This window comes from Lethenteron reissneri, chromosome 18 (assembly GCF_015708825.2).
Source record: "Lethenteron reissneri isolate LAM-NWPU_2019-01 chromosome 18, ASM1570882v1, whole genome shotgun sequence".
Taxonomy (NCBI): domain Eukaryota; kingdom Metazoa; phylum Chordata; class Hyperoartia; order Petromyzontiformes; family Petromyzontidae; genus Lethenteron; species Lethenteron reissneri.
The window spans coordinates 15,260,278-15,278,621 of NC_083796.1; the positions used below are offsets into that span (position 1 = coordinate 15,260,278).

Consider the following 18,344-nt stretch of genomic DNA (forward strand, 5'->3'; position numbering starts at 1 on the left):
GAGATTGCGATTTTAGTGTCGCCGACAGGCAGAGCCGGCAGGCGAGAAGTGACATCGTGGGAGTTTAGCGCTTGAGTAAAAACTCGCTTCCTCTGCATGTCAAAGCCTCTATCGCCAATCCCATATGTAACAGAAATCGGTGTTTGGTCTTGGATCATCAAAGCGCACAATCGGATGCACAAACTTTATCAACATTAATGTCAGAAATAAATTGATGTTATTTGTGGAAGTGGTGACATGGCGAGGAAATGGCTTACAGAAAGTAATTATTTCATGAAGCTACTTCCTTTCACAAGTTTGGTGTTTTAACATCTTAACACCTGTTTTGTTGCCAGAAAAAAATGGGAAAACCTTTTCTCATATTTTGGCTACTGGCAAAAGGAGGTCCCATGATGTAGCCAGAGATTGTTCGCCTTTGCAACGAGGCGAAATCGTCTTCATCCCAAGACTCGACCTAGCTCCAAGTGATGTCACTCTTCCTTTCGTACTGAAACGACGACATATTCCGATAATTCCTGCGTATGCGATGACGATCAACAAGTTGCAGGGTCAGACTTTTGAAAATGTGGATATTTATCTCAATGAACCCGTATTTTCCCATGGCCAGTTGTTAGTGGCTCTGTCGAGATCTAAATATCCTCAGCGGATCAAAGTGTTCATCAAGGATAGCCAACTGCAGGGAAACCTTTTGAACAGTGATCAGAGATTCCACAAAATATCGTATACCGAGAAATCTTCTCAAGTCCTTACATTTCATTAAAGCGTGGTTTAAAAAAAAGTATTTTTACATATTTTATTCAGTAAAGCCGTTAAAACTATCCACCGCAGTATTGAGTGTCATGTGCTTTTAATGTAAACGTGCAGGCTGCCTGCACAGGAGGCCGGGCGTGAACAAACGACGCAGCGCGCACACGAGGAGCAGCAGCGGTCTCACCGCTCTGCCCGGGCAGCACATCCCTGCCTCAATCAATGGCCTTGATTTGGAGCCAGGTGAGATAGATAACTCATCGTGATGATACGCAGTCCACAGCAGCCCTAGTCCATGCGTTGGCACAAGGCCAGCTGCTGTCAGGGGGAGTGCCACAACCACTGCCCCCCCCCCCCCTTTGATGATTTTGCACAAAAAAGTAGTTTTCATTAACAAAATATGGTGTAAAAAAAAAAACACAAAATTTTCAATGCACACACTTTTATTTGCACTCCAAAGTACAACATATTACTTTGACCCCTATAATTAATCACATTTGATGTCCTGATTAAAAGTGGGTGGCGTCCTTTCGATGTTTAATTTTCTTCATGCAAGCCACCCACTTTCATTCAGCACATCAAATGCGACTCATTCTGGGGTCAAAATAATGTATTGTGTACTTCGGAGTGCAAAAAGAAGTGTGCGCAGTGCAAAGCTTGTGTTGTACACCGAGTGTATGATGACCCTGTAGAGATAGCCATGGTGGCCTTACAATAAATGAAAGCATGCGCATTGGCTACACAACATCAGTTTACGAAATGAAAGGTTGATAGCGCGCATCACGGCTATTACAATTGGAATTACGATCGTGCCGATTGCAAAGTAGTGAAATGAGATCTAAGACAATACGAGACGTACAAGGCGTTTAGCTATTTGCGATCATTAAGTACCATAGAGTATGCAAGACGGCAAGACAGACTGCACGCACATGGACAACAGCGCATATTGCGAGAGCGAATTCAGCGTGCACAGATTTAGCAATTTAATTACAAAGCACTTATATCACTCGTAATTAGAAAATGTTATCAATCAAAATAGGGACGTTAGGGCAATTACAATTGTAAAACAATTGTAAAAGATGATCTCGGTTCTCACCTGCTCGCTCAACTTCGGCATAACCATGTGGCCCAACGCGCGTCGGAACAGGCGTGGCAAGGCAAGTGATAATACGACTCATTAAGATTATAATTATGTAAATATTATACCAATCGTAGTAATTGTTCTAATCGGTGGGTCTCGCGCGAATTGGGAGCCACATCTGGCAGCTCCGGCGCCATGACGAGGGGCGATGTTTGCGCGCCTCTCATTGGTCAGAGGCTCCCCCAACGCGCGCTCTGATTGGACGAGACGTTCCTTCTCGGGGATGGGCGCGACCATTCGAGATGTCAAAAATGGGGGTGTTTGAACGACGCAGGATTAGTGATTAAATTTTAGTTTAAAAACACAGGATTTAACAGGTTTTTAAAATGAAATATTGAAATGTCACGCGATACGCGTGTGTAGAAAATTTCAGCTCGTTAGGCAAAGTAAATCCTTGGATATTAAGCGTCAAAAATCCGACAGAAGATAAATAAACACGGCAAGTTCAATAAGCGTGTAATAACAATTAAGGAACAATTTTTTTTTTCACAAAAAAAATAATTACAAAACAATATTTTTATTTTTTTACCCGAGAGACAAAAATGTGATTTAAGTTGAGCTGTGATACATCTATACAGCCAGATTGTTGGTGCAATGCACTCACAACTGCCTTGTTTACATTCACCACGCATCACCGAGTCATCAGGGCACGCGTGCTCGGCCGCTGATGACAATCGCTGAATTGGCAAAACCTGTTGGAGTGGTTTCAGACGAAGGGAATTGTTCATCGAACGTCCTCGACCTCCCCTGTGACCCATCAGGCGCAGATTTCACTGGGAGATCTGCCCGACCAACATGCTGCAGCATTGCCCTCATTATGACCACACCCCCCCTTCTGAATTGAATCACGTCATGGATCACTTGAGGGCATCGCCTTATGAATGCACTTTTATTTACCTACCTCGATTCAGAACACTTTTTTATTCCCACACTCACGAGGTCCCGAATTCTTAGCCGTGGCTCGGCAAACAGACTTGGCTCCGGCACCAGTGAGCCGACCCCAAAGCCACACGCCCTGAACTTGAGCCAACTCTGAGCGTTGTCCCAGCCACGCTCAACATTTCCACGATCTGAGCCTGAGCCGAGCCCTCGGCCGAGCCGCCCGTGTTTCTTTGGAAGCAACGGAGCGGCTCAAGCCCGAGCCGAGCCAGAGTCACGACTCGGGACGCGGCTCGAAGGCTTGTAAGTGGCAAACACTTCCACTGTTTTGTAAAAGCGCCATCATGATATACCGGGTTTATCCTCACTTTCATAACTGGAAAACCAGTGTTGTAAACATTCCATGTTGGTCATTCTTTCTAAACAAAATAAAAATACGGTCGATAAATTATGATACCAATTTACAACCGGTAAAAATAATGCTAAAAAGTAACGGTAAACATGCGTTCCCAGGTAATAACTCGTATCCCAAGACTGCAAAAAAACTCCCAAATTAGAAAATAATCATTTACAGTACCACGTTTAACTTGACCATAGATTTACGTAACTTAAAAAGGAAGGTAGAGGTATATGACGAAATAACTACATTCCAAAAAATGTACAAACTGATAATGATCTGCAAAACAAACAGCCGTAATATTTAGAGAATGTTAAGTGAACAACAAGGAACATCACGCACATCGATGGATTTCATAGCGGTCTCCAACATGTGTTTGCCCGCTTTACAAATACAAGTATAACATAAGATAAGTAGATCATTGTGGAATGTATTAATGGCGAATGGAAACAAGATATCGTAGTTGTACCAACCTACGAAGCGCAGTGGTTAAACGAATGCTCTACGAACCTGGCAACCTTCAGTTCGATTCCCAGACAAGTGGTAAGTGCTATCGGACCCGATGAAAGCACGCCCTGCTGCCCCCTTCACTGCCCCATCCTGACACGTGAGACTTGAGATCAAACACACACGCCATGACTGACGCACACTTCATCCAGCAATGGATCAACAAAGGTTTATGTTTGTTGTTTCAGCGCTTTTTACGCTGTATCTATTAATACATTAATGCCTCAATTACAACTAATTATTGCTTTCATGGACAGCCGGCCTAAGTTTGTCTGATACCCACGGGGGGCTTCCCCCCCGAGGATCTGCTTTTGAGATTTTGAGATGAAGGAAGCTAAAGCCACGGAGTGAATGGTATGCGGGTCCACCACAGCCGCTCTGGTCTCACGGTCTGATGCCACAACTCAAACCACCCACAACACCGTGAATGATGCACCTATGAACTTCAACAGCATTAACATAAGCAGATAACGAGGTTACATTGCCGAAATGAAGTAACAATTCATCTACTGTTCTATCAACCTAAAGCATTCTGCCAGTGCCGTGCCTAAAAAGCAAACACATTTGTTTCGAAGTGTTAGCTACAGTGCGCACCCCCGACTCAATGCTGGCTCCACTGCAGCTCATGCCCATATCATTCGCTTCCATCAGCATTCTTAAGTTGAAGCTCGTGGCAAGGCTACGATTTTCTTCTGCTGCTCAACTAAGAGTCAGTCTGAACGCACACCCCTGCCGTTATTATAGACTCAACGTGTAACACAATAGCAAAACACGATCATTGATTATAATTCAATGAGAGACCCGCGATCGTGGCAATTCACCGAATCCTGATGTGGGTGTCAATCTTTATTTTAATCTCCGAGGGTGTTTTTGCCTCGTCAGGACCAGGGCCATAGGGGTGAGATGAGGAGTTGGAGCTCAATGGAGGCGATGGCTCTCGTGTCGGCAGCATAGCGGGCGTGGGGGGCAGAGGCAGGGGGGGGGGGGGTGCCGTGCCCCAATCCCTGGTGGCCAAAGCTACGAGTTGGGGCCCCCTTGACAACCACCATGAGATTTGTTTTCAACAACAACCAACAGTGTAAAAGAATAAAACATTTGTTTAAAACGCGATTTTTTTTTTAATTAGAATGCTTCACGCTATGATTAGGCAAGAGCCACGATATATAATCGCCTAGGTACGAGACAAATACAATATTGGAGGGGCCCCACCTGACTGATTGGAGAGGCCCCACCTGACTGATTGGAGAGGCCCCACCTGACTGACTGGAGGGGCCCCACCTGACTGATTGGAGAGGCCCCTCCTGACTGTCTGGAGGGGCCCCACCTGACTGATTGGAGAGGCCCCACCTGACTGATTGGAGAGGCCCCACCTGACTGACTGGAGGGGCCCCACCTGACTGATTGGAGAGGCCCCACCTGACTGACTGGAGGGGCCCCACCTGACTGATTAGAGAGGCCCCACCTGACTGATTGGAGAGGCCCCACCTGACTGATTGGAGAGGCCCCACCTGACTGATTGGAGAGGCCCCACCTGACTGATTGGAGGGGCCCCACCTGACTGATTGGAGAGGCCCCACCTGACTGACTGGAGGGGCCCCACCTGACTGACTGGAGGGGCCCCACCTGACTGATTGGAGAGGCCCCACCTGACTGACTGGAGGGGCCCCACCTGACTGATTAGAGAGGCCCCACCTGACTGATTGGAGAGGCCCCACCTGACTGACTGGAGGGGCCCCACCTTACTGATTGGAGGGGCCCCTCCTGACTGACTGGAGGGGCCCCACCTGACTGACTGGAGAGGCCCCACCTGAGCGACGTCGCGACTCCACCACCACCACCACCACTGGGGCGAGTGCCACGAGGGGGCGCCACCTACCAGGTGAGTGAGGAGGCGTCCCGCAGCCGAGGGAGAGGGCACGGCATGCCCGTCCGTGTGGCCCCGCTGCGTCTGCAGCGCCAGTAGCAGCTGCTCCCATGCCCTGCAGCAGCAGAGACAGCGGCATCACAACCCATAGGCAGCACGTGGCATCACGTGTGTGTGCAACAACAACGTGTGTTGTTGCGCACACACGTGTTGTTGTACACACACACGTGTTGTTGTACACACACACGTGTGTTGTTGTACACACACACGTGTGTGTTGTTGTACACACACACGTGTTGTTGTGGGAGAGTCTCGGCACTCTTCTGCTTCAGCAGGGCACAGCGCCAAACGTAGCGGGGTGTTTGGCACGAGAGGAAGCCAGAGGACGCGCAGGAAACCCGAGCACATGAGATTTAGTTTTAAGTCCGCACAGATGGATTCACGAATCCACTTTGTGCCGATATCTGACCAAATATTTCGCAATTACGTGTGAGTGTACGTGGAGACTGTGCTGCAGCACACCGCTCGCTCTCCACGACAACTCCACCACTCGAGATCACACCACGCGCTGCACGCAGACTCCTGCAGCCGCAGTTAGTCAGAGGTCGTCACGAATGGCCACCGCGCGTAGAACAACAACAACACCACAAACAACACCACAAACAACAACACAAACTTCCATCCGAGTGAAGGAGCTTCGGCGAGAGCGTGAGGGTGTCCGTGAGAGTGTCTGTGGAAGTGTACACGTGTGTGTGAGAGTGTCTGTCCGTGTGGGGTATCTGTGTGTGTGAGTGTACTTGTGGGTGAGTGTCTGTGTGGGTGAGTGTCTGTGTGGGTGAGTGTCTGTGTGGGTGAATGTACGTGTGAGTGTACTTGTGGGTGAGTGTCTGTGTGGGTGAGTGTCTGTGTGGGTGAGTGTCTGTGGGGGTGAGTGTCTGTGGGGGTGAGTGTACGTGGGGGTGAGTGTGTGTGAGAATGCCTGTCTGTGTGGGTGAGTGTCTGTGTGGGTGAGTGTCTGTGTGGGTGAGTGTCTGTGGGTGAGTGTCTGTGTGGGTGAGTGTCTGTGGGGGTGAGTGTCTGTGTGGGTGAGTGTACGTGTGAGTGTACTTGTGGGTGAGTGTCTGTGTGGGTGAGTGTCTGTGGGGGTGAGTGTCTGTGGGGGTGAGTGTACGTGAGGGTGAGTGTGTGTGAGAATGCCTGTCTGTGTGGGTGAGTGTCTGTGTGGGTGAGTGTCTGTGTGGGTGAGTGTACGTGTGAGTGTACTTGTGGGTGAATGTCTGTGTGGGTGAGTGTCTGTGGGGGTGAGTGTCTGTTTGGTGAGTGTCTGTGTGGGTGAGTGTCTGTGGGGGTGAGTGTCTGTGTGGGTGAGTGTACGTGGGGGTGAGTGTGTGTGAGAGTGTACTTGTGGGTGAGTGTCTGTGGGGGTGAGTGTCTGTGGGGGTGAGTGTCTGTGTGGGTGAGTGTACGTGGGGGTGAGTGTGTGTGAGAGTGCCTGTCCGTGGGGGTGAGTGTCTGTGTGGGTGAGTGTACGTGGGGGTGAGTGTCTGTGAGAGTGCCTGTCCGTGTGGGTGAGTGTCCGTGTGGGTGAGTGTCTGTGTGGGTGAGTGTCTGTGTGGGTAAGTGTCTGTGTGGGTGAGTGTACATGTGAGTGTCTGTGTGGGTGAGTGTACGTGAGTGTACGTGTGGGTGAGTGTCTGTGTGGGTGAGTGTCTGTGTGGGTGAGTGTCTGTGTGGGTGAGTGTACATGTGAGTGTCTGTGTGGGTGAGTGTACGTGAGTGTACGTGTGGGTGAGTGTCTGTGTGGGTGAGTGTCCGTGTGGGTGAGTGTACGTGAGTGTACGTGTGGGTGAGTGTCCGTGTGGGTGAGTGTACGTGAGTGTACGTGTGGGTGAGTGTCCGTGTGGGTGAGTGTCCGTGTGGGTGAGTGTCTGTGTGGGTGAGAGACTCGTGGAGCAGGAATGCGGGGAGCTGCGTCAGTGGCTCAGCAGAAGTAACAAAGCCGACACCGCTGCTGTCACTGCTACTACTGCTGCTGCTACTACTACTACTGATACAGCTGCTGCTGCCGCTGCTGCTACTACTACTGCTGCTGCTACTACTGCTGCTCTTGCAACTACTGCTACTACTACTGCTGCTGCCTGCTGCTGCTACTACTACTGCTGATACTGCTGCTGCTACAGCTGCTGCTACTGGTGATACTACTACGACTGCTGCTACTACGACTGCTGCTGCTACTGCTGCTACTACAGTGCAATTGACATTCACCGCAGGCCTGCGCGCCAAATATGCACTGTACACAGACAGTGCGTGACACGGCCTGGACCACGTGTCTCTAGCACACGGCACTAGCACACGGCACTAGCACACGTCACTAGCACACGTCACGTCACACGGCACGTCACTAGCACACAGCACGTTACTAGCACACGGCACTTCACTAGCACACGGCACGTCACTAGCACACGGCACGTCTCTAGCACGTGTCTCTAGCACACGTCACGTCACTAGCACACGGCACGTCTCTAGCACACGTCACGTCACTAGCACACGGCACGTCACTAGCACACGGCACGTCACTAGCACACGGCACGTCTCTAGCACACGTCTCTAGCACACGGCACGTCTCTAGCACACGGCACGTCTCTAGCACACGGCACGTCTCTAGCACACGGCACGTCACTAGCACACGTCACGTCACTAGCACACGTCACGTCACTAGCACACGTCACGTCTCTAGCAGCACACGGCACGTCTCTAGCACACGGCACGTCTCTAGCACACGGCACGTCTCTAGCACACGGCACGTCACTAGCACACGTCACGTCACTAGCACACGTCACGTCTCTAGCACACGGCACGTCACTAGCACACGGCACGTCTCTAGCACACGGCACGTCTCTAGCACACGTCACGTCTCTAGCAGCACACGGCACGTCACACAGCACGTCTCTAGCACACGGCACGTCTCTAGCACACGGCACGTCACTAGCACACGGCACGTCACTAGCACACGGCACGTCTCTAGCACACGTCTCTAGCACACGTCAAGTCTCTAGCACACGGCACGTCACACAGCACGTCACTAGCACACGGCACGTCTCTAGCACACGGCACGTCACTAGCACACGGCACGTCTCTAGCACACGTCACGTCTCTAGCAGCACACGGCACGTCACACAGCACGTCTCTAGCACACGGCACGTCTCTAGCACACGGCACGTCTCTAGCACACGTCACGTCTCTAGCACACGGCACGTCACACAGCACACGTCACGTCTCTAGCAGCACACGGCACGTCACACAGCACGTCTCTAGCACACGGCACGTCTCTAGCACACGGCACGTCACTAGCACACGGCACGTCTCTAGCACACGTCTCTAGCACACGTCAAGTCTCTAGCACACGGCACGTCACACAGCACGTCACTAGCACACGGCACGTCTTTAGCACACGGCACGTCACTAGCACACGGCACGTCTCTAGCACACGGCACGTCACTAGCACACGTCTCTAGCACACGGCACGTCACACAGCACGTCTCTAGCACACGTCACGTCACTAGCACACGTCTCTAGCACACGTTACGTCTCTAGCACACGGCACGTCACACAGCACGTCACTAGCACACGGCACGTCACTAGCACACGGCACGTCTCTAGCACACGTCTCTAGCACACGTCACGTCTCTAGCACACGGCACGTCACACAGCACATCACTAGCACACGGCACGTCTTTAGCACACGGCACGTCACTAGCACACGGCACGTCACTAGTACACGTCACGTCTCTAGCACACGGCACGTCACTAGCACACGGCACGTCTCTAGCACACGTCACGTCACTACCACACGTCACGTCACTAGCACACGTCACGTCTCTAGCACACGGCACGTCTCTAGCACACGGCACGTCACTAGCACACGGCACGTCTCTAGCACACGTCTCTAGCACACGTCTCTAGCACACGTCTCTAGCACACGTCTCTAGCACACGGCACGTCTCTAGCACACGTCACGTCTCTAGCACACGGCACGTCACTAGCACACGGCACGTCTCTAGCACACGTCACGTCACTACCACACGTCACGTCACTAGCACACGGCACGTCACTAGCACACGGCACGTCTCTAGCACACGGCACGTCACTAGCACACGGCACGTCTCTAGCACACGTCTCTAGCACACGTCACGTCTCTAGCACACGGCACGTGACACAGCACGTCACTAGCACACGGCACGTCTCTAGCACACGTCTCTAGCACACGGCACGTCTCTAGCACACGGCACGTCTCTAGCACACGGCACGTCTCTAGCACACGGCACGTCACACAGCACGTCACTAGCACACGGCACGTCTCTAGCACACGTCTCTAGCACACGTCACGTCTCTAGCACACGGCACGTCACACAGCACGTCACTAGCACACGGCACGTCTTTAGCACACGGCACGTCACTAGCACACGGCACGTCACTAGCACACGGCACGTCACTAGCACACGGCACGTCTTTAGCACACGTCACGTCACTAGCACACGGCACGTCTCTAGCACACGGCACGTCACTAGCACACGTCACGTCACTACCACACGTCACGTCACTAGCACACGGCACGTCACTAGCACACGGCACGTCACTAGCACACGGCACGTCACTAGCACACGGCACGTCTCTAGCACACGTCACGTCACTAGCACCCGGCACGTCTCTAGCACACGTCACGTCTCTAGCACACGTCACGTCACTAGCACGTCTCTAGCACACGGCACGTCTCTAGCACACGTCACGTCTCTAGCACACGGCACGTCACTAGCACACGGCACGTCACTAGCACACGGCACGTCTCTAGCACACGGCACGTCTCTAGCACACGGCACGTCACTAGCACACGGCACGTCACTAGCACACGTCACGTCACTAGCACACGGCACTAGCACACGTCACTAGCACACGGCACTTCACTAGCACACGGCACTTCACTAGCACACGTCACGTCACTAGCACACGGCACTAGCACACGTCACGTCTCTAGCACACGGCACGTCTCTAGCACACAGCACGTCACTAGCACACGTCACGTCACTAGCACACGGCACTAGCACACGTCACGTCTCTAGCACACGGCACGTCACTAGCACACGTCTCTAGCACACGTCACTAGCACACGTCACTAGCACACGTCTCTAGCACACGTCTCTAACACACGTCACTAGCACACGGCACGTCACTAGCACACGTCACTAGCACACGGCACGTCACTAGCACACGTCACTAGCACACGGCACGTCACTAGCACACGTCTCTAGCACACGTCACTAGCACACGGCACGTCACTAGCACACGTCTCTAGCACACGTCTCTAGCACACGGCACGTCACTAGCACACGGCACGTCTCTAGCACACGGCACGTCACTAGCACACGGCACTAGCACACGTCTCTAGCACACGTCACTAGCACACGGCACTAGCACACGGCACGTCACTAGCACACGTCTCTAGCACACGTCTCTAGCACACGGCACGTCACTAGCACACGTCACGTCACTAGCACACGTCTCTAGCACACGTCTCTAGCACACGTCACTAGCACACGTCTCTAGCACACGTCACTAGCACACGTCTCTAGCACACGGCACGTCACTAGCACCATGCACCACGTCTCTCACCCCCCCACGCTCCTGTCCACGTCTCTGCAACTCTCTACTCGTCTCGCGGTTGCCGAGGCGAGGAGGAGGCGGGGGGGGTCGCCGCGTCTCTGGCACGACCCCAAACCACCGTCTCCCACTGCCCCCCACAGCCCCCTACGCAGCCCCACGGCGCCCTACGGCCCCCCACGGCGCCCTACGCACCCATGGAAAGGCGTCGCCGCCGCCGCTGCGCCCCGCGTCGCCCCGGGCCCCGCGAGTCCGCGGGCTCGGCCCCTGCGCCCAATCCTCTCACTCCTCGCTCCGTCGCTCCTCTCCGCGTCTCTCTCGTTCCTCTTCTCCTCCTCCTCGACTCCTCTCGCCTTCTCGCTGTTCTCCTCCTCCTCCCTCGCCTCCTCCTCCCCACTCCTCGCTCCTCGTCTCTCCGCGTCTCTCTTCGCTCCTCAGCTACAAAATGGCTCCTCCCGCTCCCTCCTCCTCCTCCTGCCGCTGCTGCTCCACGCGGAAATAAATAAATAATAGCCGCGTCCTTTTAACTATTTATTTTGTTACACTACATACTACTCTACATTACACTACACACCACTCTACATTACACTACACACTACTCTACATTACACTACACACTACTCTACATTACACTACACACCACTCTACATTACACTACACACTACTCTACATTACACTACACACCACTCTACATTACACTACACACTACTCTACATTACACTACACACCACTCTACATTACACTACACACTACTCTACATTACACTACACACCACTCTACATTACACTACACACTACTCTACATTACACTACACACCACTCTACATCACACTACACACTACTCTACATTACACTACACACCACTCTACATTACACTACACACTACTCTACATTACACTACACACCACTCTACATTACACTACACACCACTCTACATTACACTACACACCACTCTACATTACACTACATACTACTCTACATTACACTACACACCACTCTACATTACACTACACACTACTCTACATTACACTACACACCACTCTACATTACACTACATTACACCACTCTACATTACACTACACACCACTCTACATTACACTACACACTACTCTACATTACACTACACACTACTCTACATTATACTACACACTACTCTACATTACACTACATTACACCACTCTACATTACACTACATTACACCACTCTACATTACACTACACACTACATTACACTACACACCACTCTACATTACACTACATTACACTACACTCCACTCTACATCACACTTAGACTCCACTCTGTACACCAGTGACTCGTGTTCCACACTAAATCGAGTTCTACATTTTGTGTCCATCGGGCCAACGTCTCCAGACCAACAATGACCGTCTGGGGAGGCCACGCGGTGACCACCACCACCACGTGGTGGCCACCACCACCACCACGCGGTGACCACCACCACCACCACCACGCGGTGACCACCACCACCACGCGGTGACCACCACCACCACGTGGTGGCCACCACCACCACGCGGTGGCCACCACCACCACGCGGTGACCACCACCACCACCACGCGGTGACCACCACCACCACGCGGTGACCACCACCACCACCACGTGGTGGCCACCACCACCACGCGGTGACCACCACCACCACCACGCGGTGACCACCACCACCACCACGCGGTGACCACCACCACCACCACGCGGTGACCACCACCACCACCACGCGGTGACCACCACCACCACGCGGTGACCACCACCACGCGGTGACCACCACCACCACGCGGTGACCACCACCACCACCACGCGGTGACCACCACCACCACGCGGTGACCACCACCACCACCACGCGGTGACCACCACCACCACCACGCGGTGACCACCACCACCACCACGCGGTGACCACCACCACGCGGTGACCACCACCACCACGTGGTGGCCACCACCACCACCACGCGGTGACCACCACCACCACCACCACGCGGTGACCACCACCACCACCACCACGTGGTCTCGTCAGCCGTGCGGGCCTCCTCCACCGCGACTCTTCGTCCCGGCCGGAGCACCGCCAAGCCGCAGGTGCCGAGAGAGAAGAACAACCTCAATTCCCCGCCCTGACCTCGACATTGGCCACGCGTGAGCGAACATTGGACGCACACACACGCAGGGTGGCCCCGAAAGTCGGACAATGCAGGGTTATTATATTTGTTTTTACCAGATCACGGAGGGTTATTTAATGTAGTTTAGCACGTGTTCAAACTGACTTCCACACATGAATGCACGCGTGAATTCTCTTTTGTGCGGAATTCAGGACTTGAAAACAATATCACAGCTGCCTCCTTTAGCAAACGTAAACATTATTTTTACTCGTTTCTCTTTAGTAAAAAAATACACTTTTAAATGTCACCTGAAAAGGAAGAATAGATATTGATACTAGATAAAAGAACAGTATGAAAATGTTTAATGCCAGTGTTAAAATAAATTAAAGAATCCTGTGAATGAGGGGTAGTGTTAACTTTGCCCTCCCCAAGAGGGAAACTTGAGGGGAGGGGGGGAATTCATTTTGTGGCGATGTTGAACATGTGAAAGCATGTGGCAATATAACATGAGAAACGTGGTTACATAGCAGCGGTCTGGAAACGATTTCGAGATATGGGAGCAGAGAGAGACGCAAGTGGCCGTGGCTGCTTGTCGAGGCGTCGTCAAGAGGGCCCGGAGTGGGGTGCTGCGTTCTCAGGTGTGGAGGTGGAAGAAGCTGATTCTGCTTCCCACGATCCGACGTAGATGCTCCGCAGAACCCAGGACCGGAGGTGTTCCGTGCAGATGAAACTCTGCGTTGTCCCACCGTGCACGCTCAAAGTCGCTTTTTCAAAGGAGATTGAATTCCACTTGGCCCCCTCACCGTGTCTCCGCCGTATTTAGCCTCTGGGTTATGAGATGGCAGCGTTCTTGGAGCCCACCACCCCGTTAGGAGGTAAACCACGACGATCGTCATCGAAAGGACATCGAACACACACACACACGTGGGGTGTGAAACACGCACACACACGTGGAGTGTGAAACACGTGGAGTGTGAAACACGCACACGTTGAGTGTGAAACACGTGCAGTGTGATACACACACACGTGGACTGTGAAACACGCACGTGGAGTGTGAAACACACACACACGTGGAGTGTGAAACACGCACGTGGAGTGTGAAACACACACACGTGGAGTGTGAAACACGCACGTGGAGTGTGAAACACACACACGTGGAGTGTGAAACACACACACGTGGAGTGTGAAACACGCACGTGGAGTGTGAAACACACACGCACGTGGAGTGTGAAACACGCACGTGGAGTGTGAAACACACACACGTGGAGTGTGAAACACGCACGTGGAGTGTGAAACACACACACACGTGGAGTGTGAAACACGCACGTGGAGTGTGAAACACACACACACACGTGGACTGTGAAACATGCACGTGGAGTGTGAAACACACACACACGTGGACTGTGAAACACGCACGTGGAGTGTGAAACACACACACGTGGAGTGTGAAACACGCACGTGGAGTGTGAAACACACACACACGTGGAGTGTGAAACACGCACGTGGAGTGTGAAACACACACACACACGTGGAGTGTGAAACACGCACGTGGAGTGTGAAACACACACACACGTTGAGTGTGAAACACGCACGTGGAGTGTGAAACACACACACACACGTGGAGTGTGAAACACGCACGTGGAGTGTGAAACACACACACACACGTGGACTGTGAAACACGCACGTGGAGTGTGAAACACACACACACGTTGAGTGTGAAACACGCACGTGGAGTGTGAAACACACACACGTGGAGTGTGAAACACGTACGTGGAGTGTGAAACACGCACGTGGAGTGTGAAACACACACACGTGGAGTGTGAAACACGCACGTGGAGTGTGAAACACACACACGTGGAGTGTGAAACACGCACGTGGAGTGTGAACCACACACACGTGGAGTGTGAAACACGCACGTGGAGTGTGAAACACACACACGTGGAGTGTGAAACACACACACACGTGGAGTGTGAAACACACACGTGGAGTGTGAAACACACACACGTGGAGTGTGAAACACGCACGTGGAGTGTGAAACACACACACGTGGAGTGTGAAACACGCACGTGGAGTGTGAAACACACACACACGTGGAGTGTGAAACACGCACGTGGAGTGTGAAACACACACACGTGGAGTGTGAAACACACACACACGTGGAGTGTAAAACACGCACGTGGAGTGTGAAACACACACGTGGAGTGTGAAACACACACACGTGGAGTGTGAAACACGCACGTGGAGTGTGAAACACACACACACGTGGAGTGTGAAACACGCACGTGGAGTGTGAAACACACACACGTGGAGTGTGAAACACGCACGTGGAGTGTGAAACACACACACACGTGGAGTGTGAAACACGCACGTGGAGTGTGAAACACACACACACGTGGAGTGTGAAACACGCACGCACGTGGAGTGTGAAACACACACACACACGTGGACTGTGAAACACGCACATGGAGTGTGAAACACACACACACGTGGAGTGTCAAACACACACGTGGAGTGTGAAACACACACGTGGAGTGTGAATCACACACACACACGTGGAGTGTCAAACACACACGTGGAGTGTGAAACACACACGTGGAGTGTGAATCACACACACACACGTGGAGTGTCAAACACACACGTGGAGTGTGAAACACACACGTGGAGTGTGAATCACACACACACACGTGGAGTGTGAATCACACACACACGTGGAGTGTGAAACACACACACACGTGGAGTGTGAAACACGCACGTGGAGTGTGAAACACACACACGTGGAGTGTGAAACACGCACGCACGTGGAGTGTGAAACACAAACACACACGTGGACTGTGAAACACGCACGTGGAGTGTGAAACACACACACACGTGGAGTGTCAAACACACACGTGGAGTGTGAAACACACACGTGGAGTGTGAATCACACACACACACGTGGAGTGTCAAACACACACGTGGAGTGTGAAACACACACGTGGAGTGTGAATCACACACACACACGTGGAGTGTGAATCACACACACACGTGGAGTGTGAAACACACACACACGTGGAGTGTGAAACACACACACGCACGTGGAGTCTCAAAATCGGCCAGCCTCAACCGCCGCTGGGCGACACGGGGGTCCTCGTGGCAAGCGGGCAGCACCCGCAGCAGCAGCAGCACCCGCAGCAGCAGCAGCAGCACCCGCAGCACCCGCAGCAGCAGCAGCAGCACCCGCAGCAGCAGCAGCAGCACCCGCAGCAGCAGCACCCGCAGCAGCAGCAGCACCCGCAGCACCCGCAGCAGCAGCAGCACCCGCAGCAGCAGCAGCACCCGCAGCAGCAGCAGCACCCGCAGCAGCAGCACCCGCAGCAGCACCCACAGCAGCAGCAGCACCCGCAGCAGCAGCAGCACCCGCAGCAGCAGCAGCAGCTCTAAGGAAATCCGCTATTCAAGAGTCGCTTCAGTTACCACACGTGGCAAGCTGATCTCGGCCCAGCGCCAGTGGCATCTTGAGATGTCGTGCCGCCTGCGTGATGGGCACTGCTCTCTGGCGCAGCGTGAATCAGATCCACATTCACAGTCTCCAACGCCTCCATCGGCATCATGGTCGGTGCCAGGGGAAGTGCCGCCCGTGCCGGATGGGGCCTGCGGGTGGCCGCGAGGTCCCGTGCCGGGCGACGTTGCCACGAGGAGGCCCACAGGACACGGCCACTCCACCACCAATCCCAGCCTGCGGCTACCGCGAACCACACAGCCTCCGGCGTTTCCTTCCCATTTCTTGTTTTCTTGAAATTATCAAGATAACGTTCACCCCTGATCGTTTACATTTCAGTACCCGTTTTTTTCCTACTGTAAGTTTTGTATTATCTTTCACTCGTCAAGTTTGAGTTTTATTGATTTGTGGGCGCACGGGGAAGGACTCTCAACACGGCTGTGGACTTCCACCGACATCCAACTGGGCCAGCATCGTCCAGACGCCGTGGTTCTGAATATCCTGAAGGATTATGGCTGAGCATGGCCATTGCTGGGGGACTTTTCAAGAGTAAAATCGCAGAGCCTTCATCTGACCCCCCCCTCCCCTTTCCTTGAGTCTCGCCACAACATCCACGAGGGCCGTCTCCGCTCCACGTCGCCTGCAGGGGATATCCTTCTCATCAGGGGAGATCCTTCTCATCAGGGGAGATCCTTCTCATCAGGGGAGATCCTTCTCACCAGGAGAGATCCTTCTCATCAGGAGAGATCCTTCTCATCAGGGGAGATCCTTCTCATCAGGGGAGATCCTTCTCACCAGGAGAGATCCTTCTCATCAGGAGAGATCCTTCTCATCAGGGGAGATCCTTCTCACCAGGGGAGATCCTTCTCATCAGGGGAGATCCTTCTCATCAGGGGAGATCCTTCTCACCAGGAGAGATCCTTCTCACCAGGAGAGATCCTTCTCATCAGGGGAGATCCTTCTCATCAGGGAGATCCTTCTCATCAGGGAGATCCTTCTCATCAGGGGAGATCCTTCTCACCAGGGGAGATCCTTCTCATCAGGGAGATCCTTCTCATCAGGGAGATCCTTCTCATCAGGGGAGATCCTTCTCATCAGGGAGATCCTTCTCACCAGGGGAGATCCTTCTCACCAGGGGAGATCCTTCTCATCAGGGAGATCCTTCTCATCAGGGAGATCCTTCTCACCAGGGGAGATCCTTCTCACCAGGGGAGATCCTTCTCACCAGGGGAGATCCTTCTCATCAGGGGAGATCCTTCTCATCAGGGAGATCCTTCTCATCAGGGAGATCCTTCTCATCAGGAAGATCCTTCTCATCAGGGAGATCCTTCTCATCAGGGAGATCCTTCTCATCAGGGGAGATCCTTCTCATCAGGGAGATCCTTCTCACCAGGGGAGATCCTTCTCATCAGGGAGATCCTTCTCATCAAGGAGATCCTTCTCACCAGGGGAGATCCTTCTCATCAGGGAGATCCTTCTCATCAGGGAGATCCTTCTCATCAGGGGAGATCCTTCTCATCAGGGAGATCCTTCTCACCAGGGGAGATCCTTCTCATCAGGGGAGATCCTTCTCATCAG

At 52.9% G+C, this 18,344-nt stretch overlaps 1 protein-coding gene across 1 annotated transcript in view; it reads right to left on the bottom strand.

Moving 5' to 3' along the window:
- Positions 1-11,590, bottom strand: part of LOC133343629 (uncharacterized) — a 29,940-nt gene extending 18,350 nt beyond the window's left edge. Inside the window, exons 1-2 of the mRNA XM_061553320.1 lie at positions 11,386-11,590; positions 5,548-5,650 (exon numbers count right to left, since the gene is read on the bottom strand). The gene's annotated coding sequence lies outside the window, so the exon portion shown is untranslated. The remainder of the gene's footprint in view (positions 1-5,547; positions 5,651-11,385) is intronic.
- Positions 11,591-18,344: the final 6,754 nt, after the last annotated feature.